General features: G+C 47.6%; 1 long non-coding RNA gene across 3 annotated transcripts in view; it reads right to left on the minus strand.

Moving 5' to 3' along the window:
• Positions 1–26,500, minus strand: part of LOC138577058 (uncharacterized) — a 145,435-nt gene that overhangs the window by 115,794 nt on the left and 3,141 nt on the right. For 2 of the 3 annotated variants that reach the window (XR_011303970.1, XR_011303969.1), the window contains exon 2: positions 21,326–21,397. This is a non-coding gene — a long non-coding RNA (uncharacterized lncRNA). Of the gene's footprint in view, positions 1–21,325; positions 21,398–26,053; positions 26,330–26,500 lie in introns of those variants that run through there. The other variant, XR_011303971.1, reaches the window with a different exon arrangement.

Below are 26,500 nucleotides of genomic sequence, written 5' to 3' on the forward strand. Positions count from 1 at the left end.
CTTGTTTCTAAGTGGCATGGGCCATGTGAAATACTGGAACGAACAGGAACATGTACTTATAAGGTAGCACGACCTGACAGAAAACAAAAGGTACATCTATATCATGTAAATGAGTGGAAGGAAAGCCTGTCTGCCACCAATGCCACAATACTATCCTGTTTGTTGCCAGAAGAGATGGACAACTTTGAAGTAATTCCTCAAGAACTCTCTAGGCAGCAACTAGAAGATTTGAAAGATGTAATTATCTCATTCCCCGATGTATTCTCTGAGAAACCAGGAAGAGTGAAAGGCACCCATCACTACATTAGAACACCTATGGGAAAAGTGGTTCATCTGAAACCCTATAGACTCCCTGAGGCCCGCATACGGATAGTGGTGGAGGAAGTGAATAAAATGTTAAGAATGAATATTATCAAACCCTCTTCAAGCCCATGGTCCTCCCCTATCGTATTAGTCAACAAACCTGACCATTCCTGGAGGTTTTGCATAGATTTCTGCCAGGTCACTTGTGTCTGTCTTGCTGTTGATACTATCCCTTTCTTACAGTGCCCATTTACTGTGTGCCCAGTACATGTTCGAGGACATCGGCATTGATTTGCCTGTTGCTCCATGTATGGAGCAATGAAGAATAAAACAAAAAGATACAAGCTGTCCAGGACTGGCATGTGAGTACTTGGGGTAGTGGAGTTCTCGCTGGGCCATAGAGTATCCGTACAGGTGCAGCATAGAAATATTGCCACTCTAGTGCGGTCCACACGCATCTTAGATGCACACAACAGGGGCTTACCTCTCTGGGATGGACACCCAGGAACACAAGAATACTTCCTGGTGAGGGGTCTGCAAGGGACTCTCGCCGCCTGATACGCAGTGGAAAGGAGTGGGTTGTGTTTATCAGAGGCACTGGTGGTGAGCTGACACCATGACAGATGAGGAGGAGATTGTCCCAGACGCTGGCACCCTTGCCCACCCACCCACCGAGTTTTACATTGTGGGTTCTCAATCAAGCCAGGGTCCATGCTGGAATCTTTTGATCGAAAGACTCGAAATGTACTTTCATGCCACTGGGGAATTGAATGATCATACCAAATAATCCACTGTTTATATTGCGCTGGCCCAGCGGCGCATAAGGTGTTCAAGATCCTGCGACCGGCCGACAATTCATATGCTGCTTCAGCGGCGCTGAGAGAATACTTCACATCCAATGGTCAATAATGACTATGAAAGATTTGTGATGAGGTCAGCAAAACAGAGGGTGAATGAGACACCTTATGTGTTCCATGGGAGGCTAAGCCAGCTGGCCTTCTTGGCCAACGAAGGGGAGGAGGTGCGTCAACAGCTAATTCAGGGCTGCCTATCAGTAAAGATGAGGAAAAAGATCCTGCAAGAGCCTTAAATCACGTTGGCTCACATACTAGAGCTTGGCCGGTCGCACAAACTTGCCACCAACAGAACATCCAAGATAAATGACGCCATGAAGACGGTAAAGCTGAAAGAGGTGTGTACAGTAGTGTGACAAATCTAGCAACATCGTCACTGATTCCCAGGAAGGAAGCTTCTCTTACGTATCCAAGGAAAGGCAGAAGGTACCTGACTCTGACCCTGGAGGTGGCTATCTGCAAGAGGACCACGTAGGGGAGGACAAACTGCAGGGAGACAGAAAAATACTGAATCTGAATAATCCTTCATCTGTAATTCTTAATGACACCCATGTGCCTTTGCAAAGTTCGTGTATGGCTTATTGTGATGTAGATAGAGAATTCCTGGGTTCTCATTGCCGAGAATATTATTTACTTCCTGCCTCCTTTTATAGTACTGGGCAGAGGAAGAGGGATGGAGTAATGAGGATGACCAGGATCGGTAAGCCAATGCTGCGCTCTAATCTTTGGAAAATCCTAACCAATGCCGGGACATTTAAAACTGGCACCGCTGAACAGAATGTGCAGGAGAGACGGAGACTACTGCTGTATCCAACTTGTTCTGACGCTGTTTGGGACACCGAAGGCGAGCAGACTGCAGGACGCAGCACGGAGGCTGAGGAGAACGGCGTGCAGAGAAACCGACCTGAGAGGAATTTGCTGAATTCTTGCCACAGGCAGATGGAGCTGCCAAAAGCAGAGGCAGACAGCAGGAATCAAGTGGCTGACGGGACGCACACCCAGTCAGCAGGCCGAGAGCAAAGAAGACAGATGCGATGAACGCTGAACCCGCCAGTGAAGCCTGTTAAGCCCAATGAGAGCAAATTGGACACCAGGGCACTTCAGAGTGAATACTCTGCACTGTTGACAGCGCGACAGAACCTAATTTAAGGAACTGGAATAGTTCATACGAATATGAACAATGTTAAGAAAGGGTCGGTGACCCAGTACTTGAAAAACATTATTTCCTTGATGCAAGAAAGAGTGAATGGCGAATGGAAAAACCTTGGCTGGATAGTAAGTTAGGCAAACAGTGAGTCTGGGACTCACATTCATGAGAGGAGATAAAAAGCCCTGGCAGGAAAGTAAACCAGGGAGTGTGCGCGTCTGGGACCTGCACCTAAGTGCGTTACCCATGCAGGAGAGTAAACCAGGGGTAAGAAGAGAAGCGAGAAAACTCAGGGGTAAATACCCCATCCTGAAATTATGGAATACTGATAACCAATATAAAAAGGGAAGACTCATACTCCTTTTAAGGATAAGTAACAACGTTGCGAATACCCTGGCAGGAAAGTAAACCAGGGGTAGCAAAAGGATTGAGAAACCCCAAGGTTCAAGGCCCCACCTTCAAATTGTGAAACAGTGGCCATCAATACAAAAAAGGAAGAACCATACCTCTTTGAAAGATTGAGAGCCAGAGAATGAGAGAAGTAATAAAGCTGCAAGTAGCCTGGCAGGAGAGTGCATCAGGGGTAGGAAAAGGATTGAGAAAACGTAGGGGTCAGACCTCCTCCTTGAAATTGTAGACAGTGACAAAGAATGGCAGAGGGAACAACCATACCCCTTTAAGGATAACTGAGATACAGAGAATGAGAGATTGAAACATTCAAAAGAACTGTGTGCTTAAGGTAGATGCAATGGAGGAGTCATCCCACTTGAAACTGAAAAGCAAAACATTGTATGAAAGGAGAAATGCAGAGGAAGAGTCATACCCCTGTGAATCAGTGGAACATTATTGACTCTTTCCAGAAGTACCGGCTAGACAGTGGAAGACCAGATGCAACATAGGGGAAGGAGGACCCCTTTTCCTAGTAAAACTGTATTCCTTTTCTTTTCTGCACCTTCAAACTTTATTTTATGTTTGGAACTTTGAAAGAAAGCTATAAGTGTATAGCTTACAGAAATTCCAGAGTTGCATATACTTGCAGGCTGACAGGGCACTAGAGGGCCTACCAAGATGGCCGCTCCCCTGTGAGCTCCCGGCTACCTCCCGCATGAATCCTGTTTAATTGCGGCAATCCTGTGGCGAAACCACTAAATCCGCAAGAAATACTCTATCCTAGCGCAGCACCTCACCCCTGCCGAAAATCCGGAGTGAATCGGACTCGACTTCCGCGAGAAATCCGCTGAGTAGTGCGCCCCGCACAACCACGAACTGCATGGGGCCTGGAAACTCTGACCCGCCTGACCAAAATCCTTCGCAGACGGACAGAAGCCGCCCGCGGGATCTGCCGCGGTGGGAATTGCTCGGAACCGGGGCGCTGCCCCGCCGGCCCTGAGGAACGACTCACAGCCAGCAGTAGGACAGTGGCGGAGCGGACTCCCCGCAGGTGAGGGGCGGGAGGCATGCAGAGGCTCACAGAAGCACGCAAAACAAGCGGAACAGCGGGACTACGCTTCGCCAACAAATTGGGGTCGTTCTGCGGCGCCCCTGCCTTTTTGGCCCATAGCGACTCCCCGCTCGGCTGGGTCTCGGCCCCTCGCACGGCACAAAGCGGCTAAATCTGAACCCTCACCGCAGGCCTCATCTGCGCACGCATCGACCGAGCCTTTGCTGCACCCGAAAATCGGATGCTCCGACACCGCAGCCAAGTTCAAGATGGGGAAGCCAGACAAGTCCCAGAAGAGACTCAATTTTGATGCAGGCCCAGCACCTAAAACGCCCAGACTGGAACACCGCCCAGAATCCCTGAATAATCAATTGGAGGTAGAGCTGCAGCAACAAACAGACATTAGGGAAATCCTGATGGAACTAAAAGCTGGGATAGGCGGCCTGGACAGCAAGATAGACTCGCTCTCATCCAAGGTGGACCTGTTGCAGCACCGGCTCGACAAACACAGCGACAGGCTCGACTCCGTCGAACAGAGAGTGTCAGATCTGGACGACGGCACATCAGCACTCACGTCCCGTGTCTCCACGCTTGTGGTCCAAATGAAAACCGTTCTCGCCAAAAACGAGGACTTGGAAGGCCGCTCCAGACGAAATAACATCAGGATAGTCGCAGTCAGAGAAAGACAACGCGCCAACCAAATTACGTACTTGATGCTCTTCCCGGTGAGGCTTCGCATTCAACTGTTGGGAAACACCCACTTCTTCAACTCCCCAGAAGAAGCCACATTGTACCTCGACCGACAGGGATGTAAATCCGCAAACCAAATGCCCGGAGCCACAAACAGAGAAAGAGCGGGGAGAGACCCGCCGTGATAAACAACCCGCGACACTGATCCAAAGCAAGAAGGTATCAAGCCATCAGGACAATGTTCGCAAACGGGAGGATGGGGTCTAAGCCTCAGAAGGCCACCTGCGCCCCGTGCACAGCACACCTTGTGTTCCAGTTGGGGGGGGTTCCAAATGGACGAGTTGGGGTTGTCCGTGCAAGGAAAATTGTTTTATTGTTGTTATCGTTCGAAACACGCACCATGCGCCATCGCCTAACCGCGGGCCTCATCCAGAGCCCCGCCGCCGCCTCTCACGAGCCCTCCCGCCTGACGCAGCTCCCACGCGATCCAGCCGTCCCAAGTGTCGGGACACCGCCTCTGGTATGTCTGCAAACGGGTGCCATATAAAACATCACCGGTACATTCAAAGTAGCAACCTGGAACATTAGAGGGGGCAACATCCCGGCCAAGACACGCAAGATCCTGCAATTACTCAGACGCCACAAGATCGAGGTGGCAATGATTCAGGAAACCCACCTTTTACCGCAAAACGTGCACCTGTGGGCCCGCAGCTAGGGATGCCATCGCTACTTCTCTTCATATTCATCCTATGCCAGGGGAGTCGCAATTCTTCTTCACACTTCGCTGGGGTTTCGCTTGATCCAAACAGAAAGAGATAACGAGGGAAGGGTTCTTCTGGCTCAGGGCATGGTGGAGGGAGAGGGGGTGGTTTTCGTCAACTCATACGCCCCCAACACAGATGGTGCAAACAACTTTGACTGGGTGCTGTACCGCCTCACGCAAGTGCGAAACGCTACCATAATCTGGGGAGGCGACTTGAATACTTATCTCGACCCACAGAAAGATAAATCACAGCTAACAACCACGCATCCGTCCAAAGCCAGCCTACAAGTGCAGGAGATCTGCAAAGCGTTTGACCTATCGGACATATGGAGGATCCAGAATTGGGAAGCCAGAGACTACACATACCACTCAAGTGTTCATAATACGAACTCCCGCATCGATTATCTCCTAGTCTCAGCTCACAGCAACTGGCAATGGGGCACATGCCAAATACTCCCCAAAACCTTCTCAGACCACACCACGGTAAAACTCGAATGTTGCTTGCCGACTTCCAGACCACGACCTCCCCAATGGCGTTTCAAACCCAGATCGCTCGCCAATCCAACATTCGCCACCGAGCTAAGCGAGGAAATCAACACCTTTCTTGACATTAACCAAGGCACTGTCAACTCTGCCGGAGTGCTATGGGAATCTCTCAAATGCTATGTAAGAGGCGTCTGCCTAGCCAAAGAAAACAGAATCCTGAAACTTATCAGACGCGAGCTAGGGACCGGCGAAACACACATGAAGGAATTGGAAAAGCAGCAAGCAGCTCACAACTCAGATCACGTCCAGGCGATGTTGAAAAAAGAACTTCTGAACTTCAGAAACCTGGCTGAACGGGAGATTAAATTTCTGGGCCACAATCACAGAATTAGACAATACGGCGAAGGCGAGAAGCCTTATAACGGCAGACAGAAGGCCAACAAGGGTGGACAGCATCCGGACACCGCAGGGAAATATGCTGCACAAAGAAGAAGACATAGTCAAAGTATTCAGGGCATTTTACCAAGATCTATACAGCGCCGGGAGCCCACCGGATCCCGATGCGATCCGGAGTTACCTCAACGACACAGAACTGTACTGGGTGGAGAGGGAACTCCGTGAGCCGCTGAACGAGCCCATAACGCTAGAAGAGATCCAAGAAGCCATTAAAAGTCTACCGCCATCCAAACCCCCGGGGCCCCGACGGGCTAACTTGTGAGTTTTATAAACACTTTGCCCCTCTTACTGCACCTCTTCTGCTAAATGTCTTCGAAGAAGCGATCGAATCTGGCATTCTCCCACAGACATTAAGAGAAGCCAACGTAATACTACTACACAAAAAAGACAAGCCTCCCGAAGATTGTAAGTCCTACCGCCCCATATCACTAATTAATCTGGACAACAAAATCCTGGCCAAGATCCTCGCTAATAGGCTTCTCCCGCTAATGCTTGCACTGGTACTCGCTGATCAGGCGGGATTAGTACCTGGCCGAAACACTACATTCGGGATACGTAGAATGTTCGGGGTTCTGGCAGCACTCGACCCTGAACAGCAGGCAGTAGCGGTGCTGCTGGATGCCGAAAAGGCGTTCGACTCCGTTGAGTGGGCCTTTTTGTTCGCCGTGCTGCAGCAGCTCGGACTTGGGAAACAGTTTATCAAGCTGATCTCGCTCCTCTATAATCAGCCCCTATCAGCGATCACTCTCGGGTCGACTCGCTCGGCACATATCAACCTCCAGCGCGCACTAGGCAGGGATGCCCACTATCCGCCATGATATTCGCCCTTGTGATGGAGCCCTTAGCAGCGGGCCTAAGGGAACGCCAAATCCAGAGAGGGCTTAAAATAGGACCTCACCGGCTAATAATATCCCTCTATGCCGACGACATAGTCCTGTTCATGCAAAACCCCAACGAAAACCTTAACCCGATTATGCGAGAAATAATTAAGTTTGGGCTGGTATCAGGGTTGAAAATCAATTAATCTAAATCGATCCTTTTTCCCTTGAACACAATGACCAAAACAGTGCAAGACGATTTTAACTTCCATTGGGAGAAAGCCCACGTCCGATACATAGGAATCAAAGTGTCCCTGAACCACCACGACATATTCAAAGACAATTACGAAAGCACACTGAAATCATTAAGAGATAAGGTGAACAGGTGGAAATCTCTACCACTCACCCTCTGGGGAAGAGCCTCACTGGTAAAAATGGTAATCCTACCCAAACTCCTGTACCTTTTCGCCAACATCCCCATCCTGCTGTCCCGGCGCTTCCTGGGTAATCTGAGAAGCCTACTTCTGGAACTCATGTGGTCGGGCAAACCCACAAGTGTGGCATACTCATCCCTCGTACTTCCCGTCACTAAGGGTGGCCTAGCTCTACCCGATTTAGAACGGTACTACTGGGCAGCACAAGCCCAGTTTCTCAGCCACTGGTATGAGCCCCAATTCGTAAGACCGCACGTACAGGTCGAACGGGCACTAGCCTCACCCAACTTGCTAAGGGCCGTGATTATCAGCAAATAGGCTGTGCCACACACGACGCTGACCATAGTGCAATCCACTTACACAATAAGGCGGAAAATGGCTCAAAAGTACAAGATTCAGCTTAGATACTCTCCTCTTCTACCCGCGAAATTCATTCCCGGGATCCCACTCACCGCCGAGAAAGTGTATCTGATCTAGGCAGACAAGTGCAAAATAAATACACTTGCCGACCTCTTCATACAAGACACCTTCATAACACCCCAGCAGGCGAAGGAGAGGGGTAGCACATCCTCCCTTTATATCTTTTTGTACTTCAGAGTGCGGTACACCCTGCAGGCCCTCATCCCATCATTCCCACAACCTCCCACATGGCAGCTGCTGCACCGAGCCATTCAGGCACAAGGGGAAGGCAGACTTGTCTCATCTATCTACAAAGCCCTGCTCATGGACACTCTTCCCTCGAACCCCAAAACGAAGGCAAGATGGGAAACCACGCTTCAAACCCCCATTCTATATGATGACTGGAACTATATCTTACAACAGACTCAAAAAGTGGCACTCAACTCCCGCTTCAAACAAATCCACTTTAACTTTCTGCACCAAACCTATTATAACCCTAAAAAGAGAAACAGACATCACCCCGGGTCAAATGCATCTTGCGACTGATGCGGGTCCCCGGATGCTGACTTTCTGCACCTAGCGTAGAGCTGCCCAACAGTGTCTAAGTTCTGGTCAGATGTGCTCGACGAAACTGACACAATAATTGGCGAGAGGGTGGAACACTCCACACTAGTGGCACTCCTTGGCCTAACGAGACCCCTGTCCTCACACGTTAGAAAACTGGCAAGCATGCTATTGGTTCTGGCACGTAGAAGAGTGGCCATGGCGTGGGGACGTGGCACACCCCCCACTCTTGCGAACTGGAGGAGAGACATCACATACTGACAAGAAACAGAATCAGAATTTATAAAGACACTGCCTCACCACGCAAGACCCCCAGATATTTGGGGCCCGTACATCTCGCACCTCCTCTCCAGCGCAGCACCAACTGAGACATCTGATCAGCCACCACAGACTTCACCTGTGCAAATTCAAATGCGCTAACTGCTTGTTGTGTGATGGGACTGCCGGAGGGTGGGGGGGCGGGCGTGAGGGGGGCAACGGCGGCATGTTAGTAGCCCACTGTTTGGGCTTATTGGTACACATGTTTACTAAAATGCAAAAATAAAGTTTAAAAAAAAAAAAGAAATTCCAGAGTTGCACATTATATTGAGCTTCGCGTGTAAGGTTCAGTTTAGGGATTTGGACACAGGACGGAGTACGCTTTTTGGTTGAACATCCTGACACAGATGGCCCTCCGTTTGGTCGAGGCAGGGAAACCCCTCGTAGAGTTAGGGCAAGGTAGAATTTTCTCCCAACCCTTTTGTTATTTCATCTTAATAAAACTCTGTGACCAAAAACATAATGCCACTGTGTCCGACTCTTACTTTTGATCCCTTACAGTAAGTAAACATCCATGAAACAGACCCAGTAAGAAAGCGAACTGGCAGAAGGAGGACACATGCACTGAGCCTACATCCATATGCTTACAATGTAATCCATATGCTCACAATGTGGATATGAACTGCCACACTCAGGAGAATGCCCAGCCAAGGGTCATATCCGCAGGAGATGTGGCACCCCCAACCACTTTGCAAGGGTCTGCCGGGCTGCGGTCCCATTCACGCACCCAACAGGCAAGAGCGGCCAAGGCAGCCATTCCAGAAAAGGTCACAAAGTGGCACAGGTTGAGCTGGCAGAGAAGGAAGATGAGCGGGCAATAGAAGAGGGGGATGAGGAAGACGTATTCTTTATCTTAAGTGTACTGGAGATAACAAGCAAAAGAAAATGTCAACCTAAATGTGTGCACATCCACAACACAGATACCCCGGTGCTGATCGACACAGGCGCATTGGTTTATGTTATGGCTGACTCTCCTTACAAAGCCCTATAGGAGCCTCTGCATCTCGACAACTCACACAAACAAATATACACTTTTTGGAGGAAATACACCCTTGCCTCTTGAGGGTGTATTTGTTACACCAGTGCAACATGAAGGGACAAGGATCAAAGACAGTTTCTTTGTGACAAAAGTAAGCAATGACATACTATTAGGGTGTGCGGCAGCTGAAGCCCTTAAAAAAGTAAAATTCCCATTTAGGGTGTTCATCGAGGATGTGCAATCCCTGATTGAGAGGTTCAAGGATGTGTTCTCAGGAATCGGCAAGATAAAAGGCAAGCCAATTAGTTTGCATATGGACGACACGGTCCAACCGGTGGCCCTCAAACACTGACGAATACCACTCCACATAAGGGACAAAGTAGCGCAGGAATTCGAGAAACTTGTTCAGCTGGACATCATCGAACCAGTCAAGGGTCCCACCCAGTGGGTTTTCCCAATTGTTGTGGCTCACAAGCCCAAACAGCCTGACTCAGTGTGCATCAGTGTTGACATGCGCCTCCCCCGCAAGGCGATAAAAAGGGAGCGGCACATCACTCCCTCCATAGATTACATTGTAGCAGATTTACGGGTGCTGTTTTCCTTTCAAAGTTAGACTTACGGGCAGGCTATCACCAGATAGTTCTTCCAGGACTCTCGATATATTACGACCTGCACCGCCCACAAAGGCCTCCACCGATACAAAAGGTTGAACTTTGGGATATCATCAGCAGCCAAGGTGTTCCAGAATTTAGTGAGGGGAGAGTTGGGTGGCATTCATGGTGCAATCAATATTAGCAATGATATCCTGAAGGGTTTGAAAATGAGGGGAGCCATTTAGCTCCTGCTTCTAGCATAGTAAAGCCTGGTTAGCTTTAAACCAACACCTACCATGAGCTACCTTTGGCTCCTAGGGCCAACTGGTGCTTTCCAAACATGTAAATGTGACGTTAACTGTGAGTATTTGAGAATGTTAATAAAGAAGAATTAGAACACATCTAATATACATTTAAACACAATGGGCCTCATTATGGGTCTAGCGGTAACCCTGCCAGTGCTACCGGCGGGTTGCTGCCAGACCCCTAAACAATTACCGGCGCCTGACTTCCCAGTGCCACCAGGCTATTCCAAGTCCGGCAGCCTGGAAGTCAGACGCTGGCAATTTCGTTAATCCCCTTTCCCAGAGAGTCTCATAGGACTCTAGGAGGGTGGGGCCCACGGAAGCACCAGCACCGTTGCTATGCTTTTTGGGGCAACCAGACGTGGACTCCCTGCTCACTGTGCTCAGAGAGGCCCAGCTTCACCTCACTGATGAGGCCCAATAAGGCTGAAACACGTGTACGGGGTTGCTGTTGGTACTCTTGTTCAGAGAGGAATTGCCATAGCATTTCGGTGTTGGACTGCCCATGTGGGCGGGACAAAGACTGATATGCAAATGGATATTGCCCATCTGTGAAAGGTACAGTGAGCAAAAAGCGTGTGCTGCAAACTCTCTTCTCACAACAGGTTATCATGCCAATGCATGTTCTTTCTGGAGAGGAGTGCCTGCTACCTTTTTTGAAATATTTCCAAGGAACTTGGGGTTGGTCACCCTGGGTTACCTGGGGGCAACCAGACGTGGACTCCCTGCTCACTGTGCTCAGCGAGGCACAGCTTCACCTCACTGATGAGGCCCAACAAGGCTGAAACACGTGTATGGGGTTGCTTTTGGTACTCTTGTTCAGAGAGGAATTGCCATAGCATTTCGGTGCTGGACTGCCCATGTGGGCGGGACAAAGACTGATATGGATATTTCCCATCTGTGAAAGGTACAGTGAGCAAAAAGCGTGTTCTGTAAACACTCATCTCAGAACAGGTTATCAAGCCATGTTCTTTCTGGAGAGGAGCGCCTGCTACCTTTTTTGAAACTTGTAGGCTACGCAAGCAGGGCACTGTCAACTACAGAACAGTGCCACTGGCAAATAGAGAGCGAGGCTTTAGCTGTTTTGGGGGGGGGGGTGCCGGCACTTCACCTGTATGTATACGGCAAGCCAGTGCAAGTGGTCACGAATCATAAACCCTTTCCCATTGTAGCTGGCTCCTCATCAATGCCCCAGCCCTGCATCGAAAAGTGGATGTTGGCCCTCCAGGAGTACAATGTAACTGGATTATCACTCAGGGAGCGATGATGGTTGCATGATTATTGAAGCCACAATTCCCAATTCGATGTCTGTGTAAGAGCTTAAATTGGCATCTGAAAATGAGTGCTTTCAAATATTGCGAGAAGCAGTAACGAAGGGCGAGTGGAGAGGGGTGCTGGCAAACCGTGACCAGCGAACAAGCGATGCCAAAGTGGCCCTAGAACAACTTTGGCATGGAGGGGGGGCTGGCATACCCCGACAAGCGAACAAGAGATGCCAAAATGGCCCTAGAACAATTGTGGTGTGTCAAGAGTGAACTCACATTCACTGAAGATGGCCTACTACTACAAGGGTCAAAAAGGGTGGTCCCCACCAAACTAATACCAAGAGTGCAGGATTTAGCACACCATGGTCACTAAGGAACTGCCAAAACGAAGTCTCGCCTGCGAATGAAAGTGTGGTTCTACTGCCTGGAAGATCGTGTTGAGACATTCATCATAGCCTGCGTCTGGTATCTCCAAAACAAAAAGAACCACGCATTGAGTTGATGGTGAGGGGCTGTAACGCCTGGGAAAGTGTTCACATGGACTTGGGGTCCACAAGTAGAGATACTCATTGTCTGGTGATGGTTGACCAATGGTCTTGGTATCCTGGGGTGGAGTTTGTCTCGTCCACAGCCCTCTCTGACGTTTTTCCTGTAATGGAGAAGATCTTTGCTAATCGTGGTCTACCAATGGATGTGAGCTCTGATAACAGCCCTCAATTCCAGAGTGAAGGGTTTTCAGAGTCCCTGTGTGCCTGTGGGGTCCATCACAGGAAGATCAACCCGGTCTGGCCCAGAGCAAATGGGGAGGTAGGATGATTTATACAGACCCCCAACAAGGTCTTCAGGATAGCGCACGGACATGGCACATGTGTGAAAAGAGCTCTATATCAATTCTTGCTCGATTATCGGACCACGCCTCACTGCTCCACAGGTGTGCATCCAGCAGAGGTCCTGTTTCAAAGATGCGCCCCGCGGTCTCATCCCTGAACATGAAAGCTGTGCCCCAGAAGTAATAGATGATGTTAGGCAAGATTGTATGCACTACCCTTTGGGTGCACTACAACAGCCCTGACCTCCTGGCAATAGGAACCCAACCTTTGCTATAAGTCTGTACTGCACAGGTTGGTAGTTTGCTGAGCAGCCAGGTTTATCTCAAGAGGGGTTAATGTGAGCTGTAGGGGAGTAACACAGAGATTCAAAGTGACAAGTATTCAAATAAACTCTTACGCACAAGGTGTCTTGATGAAACAATTATTAATTTATTTAACTGTCAGTTAGAGTAAGCCTTTTTCAGAAAGGAGCAATATAAAGCAACACACAAAAATACACACTCTTAGTCTTCTACAATAGTAAGTACCCTTTTGGCATGGCCCACAGACATAACCTACACCCTCAGGTGACTTCAATAGTTAGGGTGCTGGGGACATTAATATATCACTGTTGCATTTAGAATCAGATTAAGGAGTAGGTCAAAGGAAAGGGTTATTAGAACAAAACAAGAGATCACACAAATATTCTGAAGCAGGTAAGTACTTTTGGTAATCCCCAATGCAAATTTAGTTAACCCCTTCCTGGAAGGAAGACATGACAAATAAGCAGAGGAGAAAAGAGTCATTCAGGGAGTCAGGCCAGCCAATGTTAAGTTAGCAAGAGTCAAAGTGAACTGAGGCACTTCTGGCAGGTAAGTAAAAGTCTTGCACAATGTTTTAGAAGTCTTTGTAGACTAAGAAGAAATCAAAGTAGGGCCACAAGCTGATTAGGCTTGTGAGGTAAAGAAGCTGTTGGCAACTTCACAGATGCAACCAAGACAAATCTCCAACGAGGACAAGGGCGGTTACACGACAAGAGGTAAGTTCTCTTAGACTGTATAGTAGCTTTAGGTTGAAGAAAAGTGCAGCAGATGGCTCCCGTTCCTGTGCAGCTCTGCAGATCCTGCTGTTCCTGGGCCTCAGTCGTCGGGACAAGAGGGAGGACGTCTGGGGACTCCTGCACTGCAATGGGATAGTCACCGACTGCAACCGGCAATCTTCAAACAAGTGGCACGTCGGTGTTTCATCTCCTGGCATGTACTGCAAATAGCAACACTGCGGTTCCTGGCTGTCGAGATGGGCTTTCCTTGCATCTGGGGTCCAGCACTCTGTTGAGGTGGCTCAGGCTCGGTCAGTCCTGCTTCCTGGGAGTCCGGAGGATCTTCCTGGTGCTCTTGGCCAGCTTAAAAGCAACACACATGATCTGGTGTTCCTCTCCCTGGCTATTCAGTTCCAGCAGCAACTGCAGTGGAAATTCAATCAGCTCCTAGAGGATGTCCAGGTGGCTTACTTTGGAGTTGATTGGTCCCACCAACTCAAGGGGAGAAGTCATCCTAGCAGGGCTTCTCCAGTCGAAACGAAATTGGAGTTTCAGCACAGCAGCAGGGCTTCACCGGGCAAACCAACGGTCCAGGAGTTGCAGCAGGTGTCCTCTTCAAGTTCTTCTTCGGATTCCTTTGTCCAATGGTCGACTCTGCCTTCCAAGCCAAAAAGCCTCGCCTTTTATGCAGGTTTCTCCCATTCATTCCAGCCTAGCTATCAGTCGCCCAGCAGGGTGGCTGTCCTTGCTGGACAGCCAGCCGGTCAATAACCTAAGACCGCATTCCTGTCTCTTTCAGCCTGTGACAACACAGCAGATAAATGACTGTTTGGGTGACATTGTATATGTCGAAATTTTTTTTCAGCCAAAATCTGGCTTACCACACAGCACTGTGCGACATTGTTTACATGGTTAGCCAAAATTAGGCTTAGCAAACAATATTCTGTGTGATATATATATTTTTGTAGCCATAATCAGGCTCTGGTTGGCGCATGTACTGTGCCATTTTCACAAAATTGTTTAATCTGAGCCTTTAGACAAGTAAGGGTCAGCTAGGGATAGTTTAAGTTTTATTAGCTATCTCGGAAAACTCTTATGATTTAAAATGTATTCACTGTTTTGCTAACACCAAATCATTTTTTGTCAGTTCCCATATATTGGGTTCCCATGTTTATTTCCTAGTGGGGGTGTACCCCTACTTCTGTGAACCTTTGCATAAATTCTGCTCGCATTGATTGTATGGACTAAATAGTCCTGTTTTTTTCTCTTTGTAAATTGCATTGTTTTTGTATGTTTTCATGTTGTATGTACTTCTTAAATTGACACATTGTCTTGTTACAAACTAACAATTAAAGCACGTTTATACATTTTTTTATGCCAATGTACTTTTCCCCCCTTTTTTTCTCATAAAGGTTACTTTGATTGGTGAGAGACCAGTAAATTAAAATATTGAATTTGATTTAATCTATTGTTTAGGCTACCAGGAGAATAATACTGTTAGCTCCACAAATGATATTTTTTGACTTTGTATGTTCACGCAGACCCTTGTGTTTATAGATGTCCGTTTGCTCCATTTGAGTGCCTGTACGTTTTGGAGTCCCCCTTTTGTTTATATCTTAGGAGATTAAGCACATGGAGATTCGGGCACCTCCCTCGCTTCCTGCCCCCGCCGGACACCCTAGAGCCAGAGGCGGGCTTCACTTATGAATCCCGCCAAAGGCAAAATGAACAAAAGGACCAAACCTGGTTTGGCACGCAGAGTAAATCTCAAGAAGGACCTTTCCACAAAGAAATGGCAAAAAAAGAAGACTGGGGCCATTTTGACAAAAATGGCACCCTTGGGTGCTGTCATGATCACTGCTTCCAAGGATCCAGGACCAGCCCAACGTCCTTGAAAGCAGGCCCCTAATCCTAGGCACCAGCCCGTCCCCACAGGAACCTTTTGGACCTTGTCCTGGCGCCGGTGGCACCAGGCTCATCAGAATCATCGGTCCCGGCACTGGAAGCGCCGCGCTCATCATTGGTGTGAAAGTGCTTGGGTGGACTTACCTGCGGCAGACCATGCTGCTTACTTACCAGCCTCTTAGAAGCCCTCTGTGAACAGGGACTACTTTCTTACCTGGGTGGGGCAGCTCCACTCCCTGGATACAGCACTGGATCTCTTCTGGAAGCGGGAACTCTTTTCTTACCTAGGCGGGGCCGTGGAAGAAGACGCCTCATCACTCCAAGGCTATTTAAACCACACCCGATTGATGAAACGTGCTTCGCGTTATTCTGCATCTGCAGCAGAACGCTCACCGAGTCTGTTCCAGCCTTTCTTCTTTTGATCCGGAACCTGCAAGAATTATACTTACCATTCCGGTACCCGATCAACATCAGCACCTGCAAAAGACCAGAAACAACAGGTTAGCAAGACGAACTTTACACGCAGTGCTTACTCACCTGATCCATCGGCAGCGGCCGTGTCTCACGCTGCACCTTCGGCTGCAAAGACCAACAGCATTGTTATACTTACCGGCACGCTGTGCATTCCGGATTCTTCACGCTGCATCTTCACCTGCAAAGACAACAGCATTGTTACACTTACCGGCACGCGGCGAATTCCGGATTTCTTCATTCTGCATCGTCGCCTGTAAAGACAAAGAAAAAGACATTAAGCAGGTACTTACTCACGCCCATCACGCTCGTCGCAATCAAACGCCTGCGAATACTCCGGCGTCTCTTAAACACGAACTAATCTGCAAGGAAAGGGACAGTTAGAGCGCTTGCCATACTTACGAATTTCCAGGCGCTTCACTGCCACGCATTAAAAGACTATAAAGACAAAAGGTGTCCAGAAACTTACCGGTCGTGCAGACAACGACGGTAACCATCCTCTGAAGTCAAGAGGCCAATGTTTCACCAGTGAAGGAACTGGCAACGGCACCCTGCACTAGACGCAGATGGAGAGCCCAGCATTCACCTATCTAAGGTGAGCACGTTGACCTGGGAGGGGGGCTCTACAGACAAGCTGGGAAGAGAGAGAGAGATAGGGACATTCAACAACCCAGACCTTTAATCCCCATATTCTTTCACCTGCAGAAACCTCACCCTTCGAGTTCGACACACAGTGCGAAGAGGTTCGACCCCAGAAGCCAATCGAGTCCTGCACATCACTTTGAGTCACAGACACCTTCCTGCCAAGACCCGCGCCTCCGTGGGAATCAGGTGAGCGTTACAGAACGCGAAGCCCACCACAAAACTCCTACCCAGGCGCAATGGAAACCTCAGACACTGATCAACTAGCCCAGTTGCTTGGGGAATTAAGAGCAGAAGTACATGCAGCTCGTCAGGAAACGAACTCTCTAAGAAGAGAACTGATAATTTCCAAGGAGCGAACAGAGGACCTTGCTAGGCAGTTGTTACAAACGCAGGCAGGACAGACACCTTTGCCCGTTCCAGGAGGGAGTTATCGTTCTGCATCAGCTTCAAATCCAGTACAAATCAATCTGCCCGGTAATGTGCCCTTGGCTCCGCCCGAACGCTTTTCTGGTGATCCAAAGAAATTCGCAGTGTTCATCAACCAGTGCCGCCTGCACTTCTTATGTCGACCAGCTGCATTCCCAACAGACCTGGCCAAGGTGGCTTTCGTGCTTTTTTATCTCAGTGGCAGCGCTGCAGATTGGTCGATCCCTTTAGTCAACCAGGATGATCCGGTTTTACATGATTTTCAGGCCTTCCAGTCCAGCATGGAGAAACTGTTCGCAAGACATGCACAAGGGCAGGCCTTGGACAATGAACTTCTCTCATTACGACAGGGTAATCAAGACCTCTTGACTTATATAGCCTCTTTCAATAGACTCATAGTGGAAACACAATGGCCCGAGGACAAGAGAATAACGCTTTTCTACAGAGGCCTGCGTGGAGAGCTCAAGGATGTGCTAGCGCAAGTTGTGAATCCTCCACAAGAATGTTCTGACTATATTGACTTAGTTGTCCAATTGGACCATAGACTACAGAACAGGAAGGCAGATTGTTCCAGATTTGATACCCGAGTGTTTTCTAAACCACAGACCTCGAATAAGGGAGCTGACACTGTGGAACCCATGCAAATAGGGGGCATGAAAGGACCTTTAACCCAGAAAGAGCGGGAAAGAAGAAGGCAGCTGCAATTATGCCTCTATTGCGGAAACTCAGGACACTTTCTTCGGGACTGTCCAGTGAAACCAGCTAAGAAGACTGTAGGAGCCGCGGATACCTGTACCACAAATTCTGAGCAGGGAAACGACCTCGCCTGACAAGAGTAGAGGTCCTCTTGCCGAGCGTAAAGATCTGTCCCGTGACCTCGCATTTCGTGATACCCATGGTCCTCATTAGTCCTGAACGTCCGGATCTGCAGCAGAACGCTCACCGAGTCTGTTCCAGCCTTTCTTCTTTTGATCCTGAACCTGCAAGAATTATACTTACCATTCCGGTACCCGATCAACATCAGCACCTGCAAAAGACCAGAAACAACAGGTTAGCAAGACAAACTTTACACGCAGTGCTTACTCACCTGATCCATCGGCAGCGGCCGTGTCTCACGCTGCACCTTCGCCTGCAAAGACCAACAGCATTGTTATACTTACCGGCACGCTGTGCATTCCGGATTCTTCACGCTGCATCTTCACCTGCAAAGACAAAGAAAAAGACATTAAGCAGGTACTTACTCACGCCCATCACGCTCGTCGCAATCAAACGCCTGCGAATACTCCGGCGTCTCTTAAACACGAACTAATCTGCAAGGAAAGAGACAGTTAGAGCGCTTGCCATACTTACGAATTTCCAGGCGCTTCACTGCCACGCATTAAAAGACTATAAAGACAAAAGGTGTCCAGAAACTTACCGGTTGTGCAGACAACGACGGTAACCATCCTCTGAAGTCAAGAGGCCAATGTTTCACCAGTGAAGGAACTGGTAACGGCACCCTGCACTAGACGCAGATGGAGAGCCCAGCATTCACCTATCTAAGGTGAGCACGTTGACCTGGGAGGGGGGGCTCTACAGACAAGCTGGGAAGAGAGAGAGAGAGAGAGAGAGAGAGAGAGAGAGAGATAGGGACATTTAACAACCCAGACCTTTAATCCCCATATTCTTTCACCTGCAGAAACCTCACCCTTCGAGTTCGACACACAGTGCGAAGAGGTACGACCCCAGAAGCCAATTGAGTCCTGCACATCACTTTTCGAGTCACAGACACCTTCCTGCCAAGACCCGCGCCTCCGTGGGAATCAGGTGAGCGTTACAGGTGCTTTACTGCAGCTGCGAATACAGCCCGCGGTAAATGCACACCACGGTAGTTAAAAGTAAACCACTGCCACCAGCCATTCATTGAGGAAAGGGTAACATAAAAATGTTACATGAGAAGCTAGACAAAGGGGATACTAAGTAACCCCTCCTATTCCAAGGTAGTGTGTGCTGGGTCTAGAAAGTTACAAATGTAAGTAAAGTCAATTTCACTTTACTGCTCTTGGAAACAGTAGTTTATCCAAGAGAAGGTATTTAAACCTTGGGAAATCTGAAAGACTTCCCTGTGCCTCTGCACTGAAGGTGCTGTGTGACACAATGTAAAAGTTGATGCCTATGGAATTTGTCAGACTCCACAACCAAAAGAAAAACAGAGTTCAAAATCACATTAAAATACATGAGAGAGTGGGAAAAAAGGGTCTCACTCTCTCCAGGTTAAAAATTCAAGTGTCCAAATCCAGCAAAGTTGCTGAGGGTCTCTAAGGTAGAGAGGAATGAGCACATTTCTGAGAATTCTCCCTAAAAAATGACATGATGGTTCAGGAGGAGAGAAGAAGGGTGAACGAGGAAGAAATCTGTAGGAGGAGTTTAGACGACTACCCACTAGCACTGTGTGATGCAGTGTTGGTGTGTTCCCGACATTCCGTTGGGAAGTTATCGCTCACGTACAAACCCCATCCGTTTTATGTTGTTGATGTCAAAGGATCCACGGTGACAACACCTCACGGCCAGGACACGATCACAAGAAAGTCTTGTTTCTTTCAGAAACTGGCTGGCTCACCCATCATTGTAGAAGGAAGGGGTCATCAAGGGGGAGGGGGATGGCCCTTTTCCAAGGATGGTGGGGACTGGGAGCTATGATGAGAGTGACGACCAGCAACCTGTGGATGGAGTCATCGTCCTGGTTAATCAAGGTGGAGGAGAATATTAGAGAGAGAGGGTTCATGGGCAAGCAGAGGCACAGAGGTATCCAGTAAGGGAATCCAGATGCCAGCCAGCATACCTACAGGACTATGTTGTAAATGGCTGAGGGACAAAACAGAACTGTGATGCAAAATGTTGTTAGTGACTGGAGATCACAATGTTGTTATTTATGTTGTTTTTAAAAGTTGGGTATTGAAAAAGGAGGAATCTTATGTGGTCTCTTTAAGGCCGCGGTACAGTATACGTCACAGTGCTAGTTCAATAAAAGGGGTCCTGCCAGGCAGGGTTGCCGACTGTGTGGGTGCTCCATGGCCCGGGCACCCGCTGGGAGTATAGATTTGGGGCTGAGTGCCCTCCTGGCTAGAGAGAAAATGTAATATGGATGGTCCCTTGTTTTTGGCTCCATACTGTGTCCCTATCTGGCCTGTGGCAGTATTGTGGGATATATTGACCCACTCAACGCGTTGCCCCACATCACTGAGCTGCATTTGTGCAAGAAACAGCAACCTGGCTGCGCTGGCTCCTGTGTGCACCAGGACCTCAAAACTGCGTTTTGGCAGCAACAGAAAAATGGCTGCACCATCTTGCCTCACACACTTCAGGCAAAACAGAACAAGGGGACACACTGACAAAGTATGCCACTGTGTTCTGAGACATATATATGGAATCAAGTGAACCGGCAGCACTGCATTGCTGCAAAAGCCAAAAATGTGCCTTCGGAATGAAACATTTTCACCCTTTCAAAATGCTGATTTGATGCCAGTTCCACCTGTCATTCTGAAACCACTGTGAGCAAAAAGGCCTAGTCAAACCAACTCTCAGAGAAATCAAAAGCAGCTTCATTTTTCCCTTGCACGGGAACACGCGTTTATTTCTTCACAAAATGTATCCAGGCGCAGCAGTTCAAAGAGTCTTTTTACTCTCTGAGCCAGGTCAAGGATAAATGTATCTATACTTTAGATAAAAATCCTGCTGCAAGGAAAATGACTATGGCTGCCAAGACAGTGGCAATCTGAGGAGCTGCAAAACGAATTAAAGAAAGAAATGATAGCAGTTTTTAACACATGTGAAAAAATGGGCTGTGCTGACTGAAGAGAAAAAAATGACCTATTTAAAACTCAATTGTTAATGAAAGCCTGCTTACTTAGCAATGTAAAGGAATTATGTTAGTGGTGACAATACACACATAGGATATCTTCTGTCATGGGTTGGTTTAATTCAAGACCCAAAGTAAGAAATTAAACAGTTTAAAACACATAGGCTGGAGTTGCAAGCTCTCAGAAAAACCTGTTATTCCAGTTGCCAGCTATGAAACCCCTCCAAGGAAGGGAGATACACCCTAAATCCAGGACACTTTGGTGCGAAGTGCCAGCTTGAAAAACTTTGAATGGGATAGGACATTGAAAGTTCACATGCTCATCAGACATTCGTCTTTGGTCCAGGCTGGGACAATAGCAGACCTGGGACACTCACCTGTCAAGTGTGAAGGGACCATAAAACCTTCAATTAAGACTGGAAACCCAGTTGCCTGGAAGGCAATGACCGCTGCTTGCAGTTGAAGGAAGAAAAAAAAAAATCAGGATCAACTAAAATAGGGACTGCTTTTTGGTTACAGATACTATGTTACAAAGAAACTTTAATGACTTAGTTCTGAAGCAAGAATTAGCAAAAACTTTAAAAGGTTGCAGTTTTAAACCTAATTTTGTGGGCTATCTTTTAAAACTTGGTAAAACTTATTGCCGCATGGGGAACAGAAGTTACAAAATATGACAGATTCCCAGGAAAGTATTAATGTGGCAAACATTAAATTTTGTACATACATCCCTGGGGACCATTCGCATTCGTGTATGAAATTGTGGAATTTTAGGCCAAATCTTTAATGTGTAAAACTACCAAAATGTATCAGAAAGGCGAAACAAGGTTGCACAGACTGGAGGGTGGGACTAATCTGTGCAGCACATCATATGTAACATGTGGGTATAATTTGCCAAGAGATTGCAAGTGTATAAATGTATGTTTTTGGCAAAATCAGATTTGAAGTAAAGTAAATGTGGGAGTGTTGGGACATTGTAAACCTCACCTCATAAACCTGACATCATCCCTTTAGAGATCCAACCAACTGAGAGTGATGCGGAGACTAGCTCCCCTGCCAATCCAAGTAGTTTAGGGGCGGGCGTAGTTAACTTTGCCCAGCCTCTACCTTGATGATGTAATTTTGCATTATAAATAAGGGCCCCTGATAGCACACACAGAGACACTGATTCCCGATTTCCTACGCCGGCGTTCTATTCCTGTCTGTTACTGTCTTCATCTTGCATTTATCCATCTAAACTCCAGATCCCAACCACAGGGCCAAGCATTGCTGATTCTGCTAGGCCTCAATTCTAAAATAATCCCAATTACCAAGGGAAACGCTGTGGTCTTTTGGGAAGCATCCAGAATTAACCTGGCCTGCTGCCACTCACTGCATGCTGCTGCCATCCTGCTATCCTGATACCCTATCTGATCCAGTAACCCGAATTACCAGTCCAGAAGAACTATCCTTTGGTATCCAGTCCCTGCCCAGCTGACCCTGTCCCGCTGATTTTGTCCGACTGTCCTGTGTTAGACCAGATCTGTGTGGTGATCCAGAGTGCTAACTGTCCAAAATCCAAACTAAAAGTGGACTGTGAGTATCAATAGGAACCATAGAACCATAGTATACCTTGGGCCTCATTACACGGTAGGCGCTAAGGGATTACCGGTAAGGTCACCGGTGCCGGTAATCCCTTAGCGCCCTACTATGAGGTCCCTCAGCGGGTCCCGTCCTTAACGCCTGGTCTGACCTGGCGTTAAGGACGGGACCGGCTAAGGGACTTCAGAGCTAATAACGGTACCGCAAATCCCAGTCCCTCAACACCCCCGGGCCCCAGAATTTTCACACTTAACTCGCCATCTTGTCCAACCAACCCCTGATCCTGGAACATTGCTTCCCCCGCCCCCATACTCACCTACACCATTCCCCCACAGACCTGCCTAGGCTTGGAAACAAAAAACCATGACATTTATGTAGCCCACTGTGCTTGCACTCCTCGCGACACCTAAAAGTACTGAAAACGATGCCCTTGCCATCAAGCTCTCTGATAAACCCAACCATCCTGCATGATATGGACAGCCTGTAATTGACCTCTCTGTAATGGAGTGGCATGCAGCAGTGACCGGATCTAGCTAGAATGTAAAAGCTGGCAACAAATCCTAACTACAATAGAACTGCATGCCCGTACCCATTAACCATGAGTCTGGGAGTTGAATTTGAAAGTACTGCTAAGGAATACCGACAAATGCACAGGGAAGGGGAGATGTGAGGGTTGGTTATATGGGGGGTCTCCTTCATGAGGTGTCAACCTGTGCCCACATTGAATAAATCATTGGGAACAATAGTGTCTTACAATATAAATACACTCCAGAAAATGCAGACTTGGTATGTAAATGCCACTGTTTATCTTAGTAGAAAATCGATGCATAATACATGACCTATATGTTTTAAGACATCACCAGTATACATTTTTGTGATTGTACCGAGTCATGGGTATTTTGCAGCGTAGTTCAATTAAAGTTCTGCAAGCAACTCTATGGAAGCCCCTGTCTACATGTGGAGTGTCATGTTGTGCCATATTGTCAGAGGCAGATTAAAATGTCAGGAGAAGATTAAATTGTTCCACTCAACCGATATGTTAAGGCTGTTTTTGATTGTGTTGAGCTTATATATCCAACGTTGTTCGAGTTTGTACAGTTGGGCTGTCAGATCGCCCCCTCCGGGTTGCGGCTTCAGCAGCTGTATCACAAACCAAGACAAATCTTTATCGGTGTGCCCCAGGCGTATATAATGACCCAATGGGGTTTTTCGGGTACCCGATTACGGATACACAAAGTGTTCCAAAATCCTCTTACCTGGCAAATTGTTTGCCAACAAATAGCAACTTAAAAGGACACTCCACAATGTAGATGACAAATTTGCAGGGTATGATGTTGAACATGACAAAGCATTGTTACCCTTTTCATCAAGAAATGTCTTTACTTGTTTGTGTTTTCCTTTGAATTCAGAACATTTTTTGGTGATGGTGGTGGTACTCCTTGCAACGGATCCTTCTGTTTGGCGATCATGTCATTCTCTTGTTCTTCCATCCTAGTGGTGGTGCTCCACCTTTTGAGGGCTGCCACAACCTGAATGATTATAGAGGGGTGGAGTTGGGGTAGTGATGGCTTACTGGAATGCTTGCATCTCGTTTTACTTGACTTTAGCATATTGAAGGCATGCCCCTGAACGTTCATGCCAGAAAAAATACAACCCACTAGGGGAAAAAGGGCAAGAGCTTTCCTGCATGGATAACACGTTTAATAGCACAAAAAATAAGTATGCCAGAAAAGAACTCTGCTGCTCCAGAAGGTTCTGCCGAAAAATAGTATAAACAGAAGTTTATATGGCAACACATCGTCATTACCAAATCATACATACAGTAAAAACCTGCATGGCTGGTTGGTGAGACCCTATATATACATGGGCGGCCTGCTCCATAGGGGATGCCAGGCTGCAATTGGCCCCAGCCCTGTCCGTCTTCATCACGTGGGGTCAGCTGGGCTCATCTCTCCAGGGAATGAAAGTCACGTTCCTCATTAGTTACTATTGTAAGACAATGCTACTCTATCATTATGGCGAGCAACTGGGAAACTTGCGGATACTGGCACAGGGGGAGGCTCAAGATCCACACATTCTTCTCTCAGTTCATATTACACTCTCCGTACCCAAGGTTTCCACCCTCGCTTTGGACTATAATGGATTCCTCCCTGTACCTCGTATTACAGTGTGTCATTATGAAAGAAGGTGAAATGGTTGAGTTCTTTCAGATCTTTTATGACAACTGGGTTTATGGTTGGTGGTCTAAGGTCACCTACTATCACAGAATTCAGGGATCTTGGACTGGGTCAGTTGTGGGTGTCATAACTCCTGGAGGGCTGGGTGGGGGTTGGATGTCTGCTTTTGACCTGGCTCTGATGAATGTGCAGTGAGGCGCCTCGTGTTGTCCCGTGGCCTTGCAGGGCACATTCATTTTTGGGATAACATGTATAATTGGTGCCTCTTTATATGTGCACATGAAATCTATGCATTTATTATATTTAACATTGTTACTGTGCAGGGTTTTTTATCACGGCCCCCTCCGCCCTGGTACATCGCAAGTGTGGTTATGGGAGCTGCCTTAACCTAATGCACCTGGGGGGGTTGGAAAGGTTCATTTCCTTCCCAACAATACACAGTCCTATGCCCGCACCTAGGAATGGTGCACCTCCCTTTTACTAAGTTGGCGACTAAGTACAAATGTGGTGATATAAGTGCCGGTGATGTCACTTCTCTCTATCTGGGCACCCCCAGGAAATTCATAAATTGGCTCATCTGCCGCCAGGCAACCACAGCAGTGCACGAGCGGAGCCCAGTGAACCACAACTACTTTGTCCCATGTGATTGTGTGCCCAGTACATATTCGTGGATAGAATACTTTTGCCCCTTAAAGGTCAGCTGCCTCTGAGAGGTTGAAGAGCCTTGCAATTGACTAAGGATTGTGGGCGGAGGGAGAGGTTATACGTCCAGGAGGGGGCACATTTTCAATTTAAAATTGGCAAGTGCATCAAAAGTAAAGTTCGGGCATTAGGAAATTGGACATTGAACGTGGAAGGTAATAGCAAAAAAGTCAGGGCCGGTTTCCGCTTTTGCTGCAAAAGACGACAGCTTTTTTGTGCAGTCAGGATCGCCGTTTCCTCGTCCTACACCAGACAATGACTGGGCGGGGCTAACGAAGGGTGGTCTTTGTCAGCAGACGCCACCACAAGCACAAGTGCAGCGATATTTTTGTTTTATTTTAAGCACTTCTTAGCTTTCAAATTCACACCAACAATCCCGTGTTAAGGAAAAATGCTAACAATCTTGTTAATTCTCCCAGGTCGAAACACGTCCGTACGTAGTAATCAATGAAAAAAAGCGAGGGCATTATAGCATATGGGTGGGAAACGTCCGAAAATGCATACAGCGTAGCACTACCAAAAATAAGTGGTAATTCAGTGTGTTTGATTAATAACAATGAATACCTACCATGAAATTCCACTACTTCGACGATTTAAAATTCATTATACGGTGTACTAAGACGAAGAACGTTGGAAGTAAATGCTTACATTTTATAGCAGGGCTATCCATAAAATATCATCAGCCTTGGAAACAGTTAATACAAAACGGACTTTGTTGGCATCTCTTCCACAAAATGGACGCCCGTGTTCCACTTCTCTAACATAAAGCTCCAGTACTCCGTGTTGCTGTGCCGGCGGTGGGGAGTACAAGTAGGTGTGGATAAAAAGCCCGCTGCTTGCTTAGGCGCTGGCAACTCGGGCACCAAATCAATGAAGGACTATAGCGATCTTGGACTGCACCCTTTGAGACACGTATTGATATGATGGGTAGCCATTTTACAATGAGATTTTCCCAATATTACCACGGATCGGCCATAATAAATACATGTTTAATACAAAAGTGTGGCGATTTTTAATCTGTATCTTTTTTCTTCGTCACACTTTCGTGATTTTAAAACACGTAATATGTACAATAGTCGTGAAAAACTTTTCATG

The sequence above is a fragment of the Ambystoma mexicanum genome, chromosome 1p (assembly GCF_040938575.1).
Source record: "Ambystoma mexicanum isolate Mex_15411 chromosome 1p, UKY_AmexF1_1, whole genome shotgun sequence".
Taxonomy (NCBI): Eukaryota; Metazoa; Chordata; class Amphibia; order Caudata; family Ambystomatidae; genus Ambystoma; species Ambystoma mexicanum.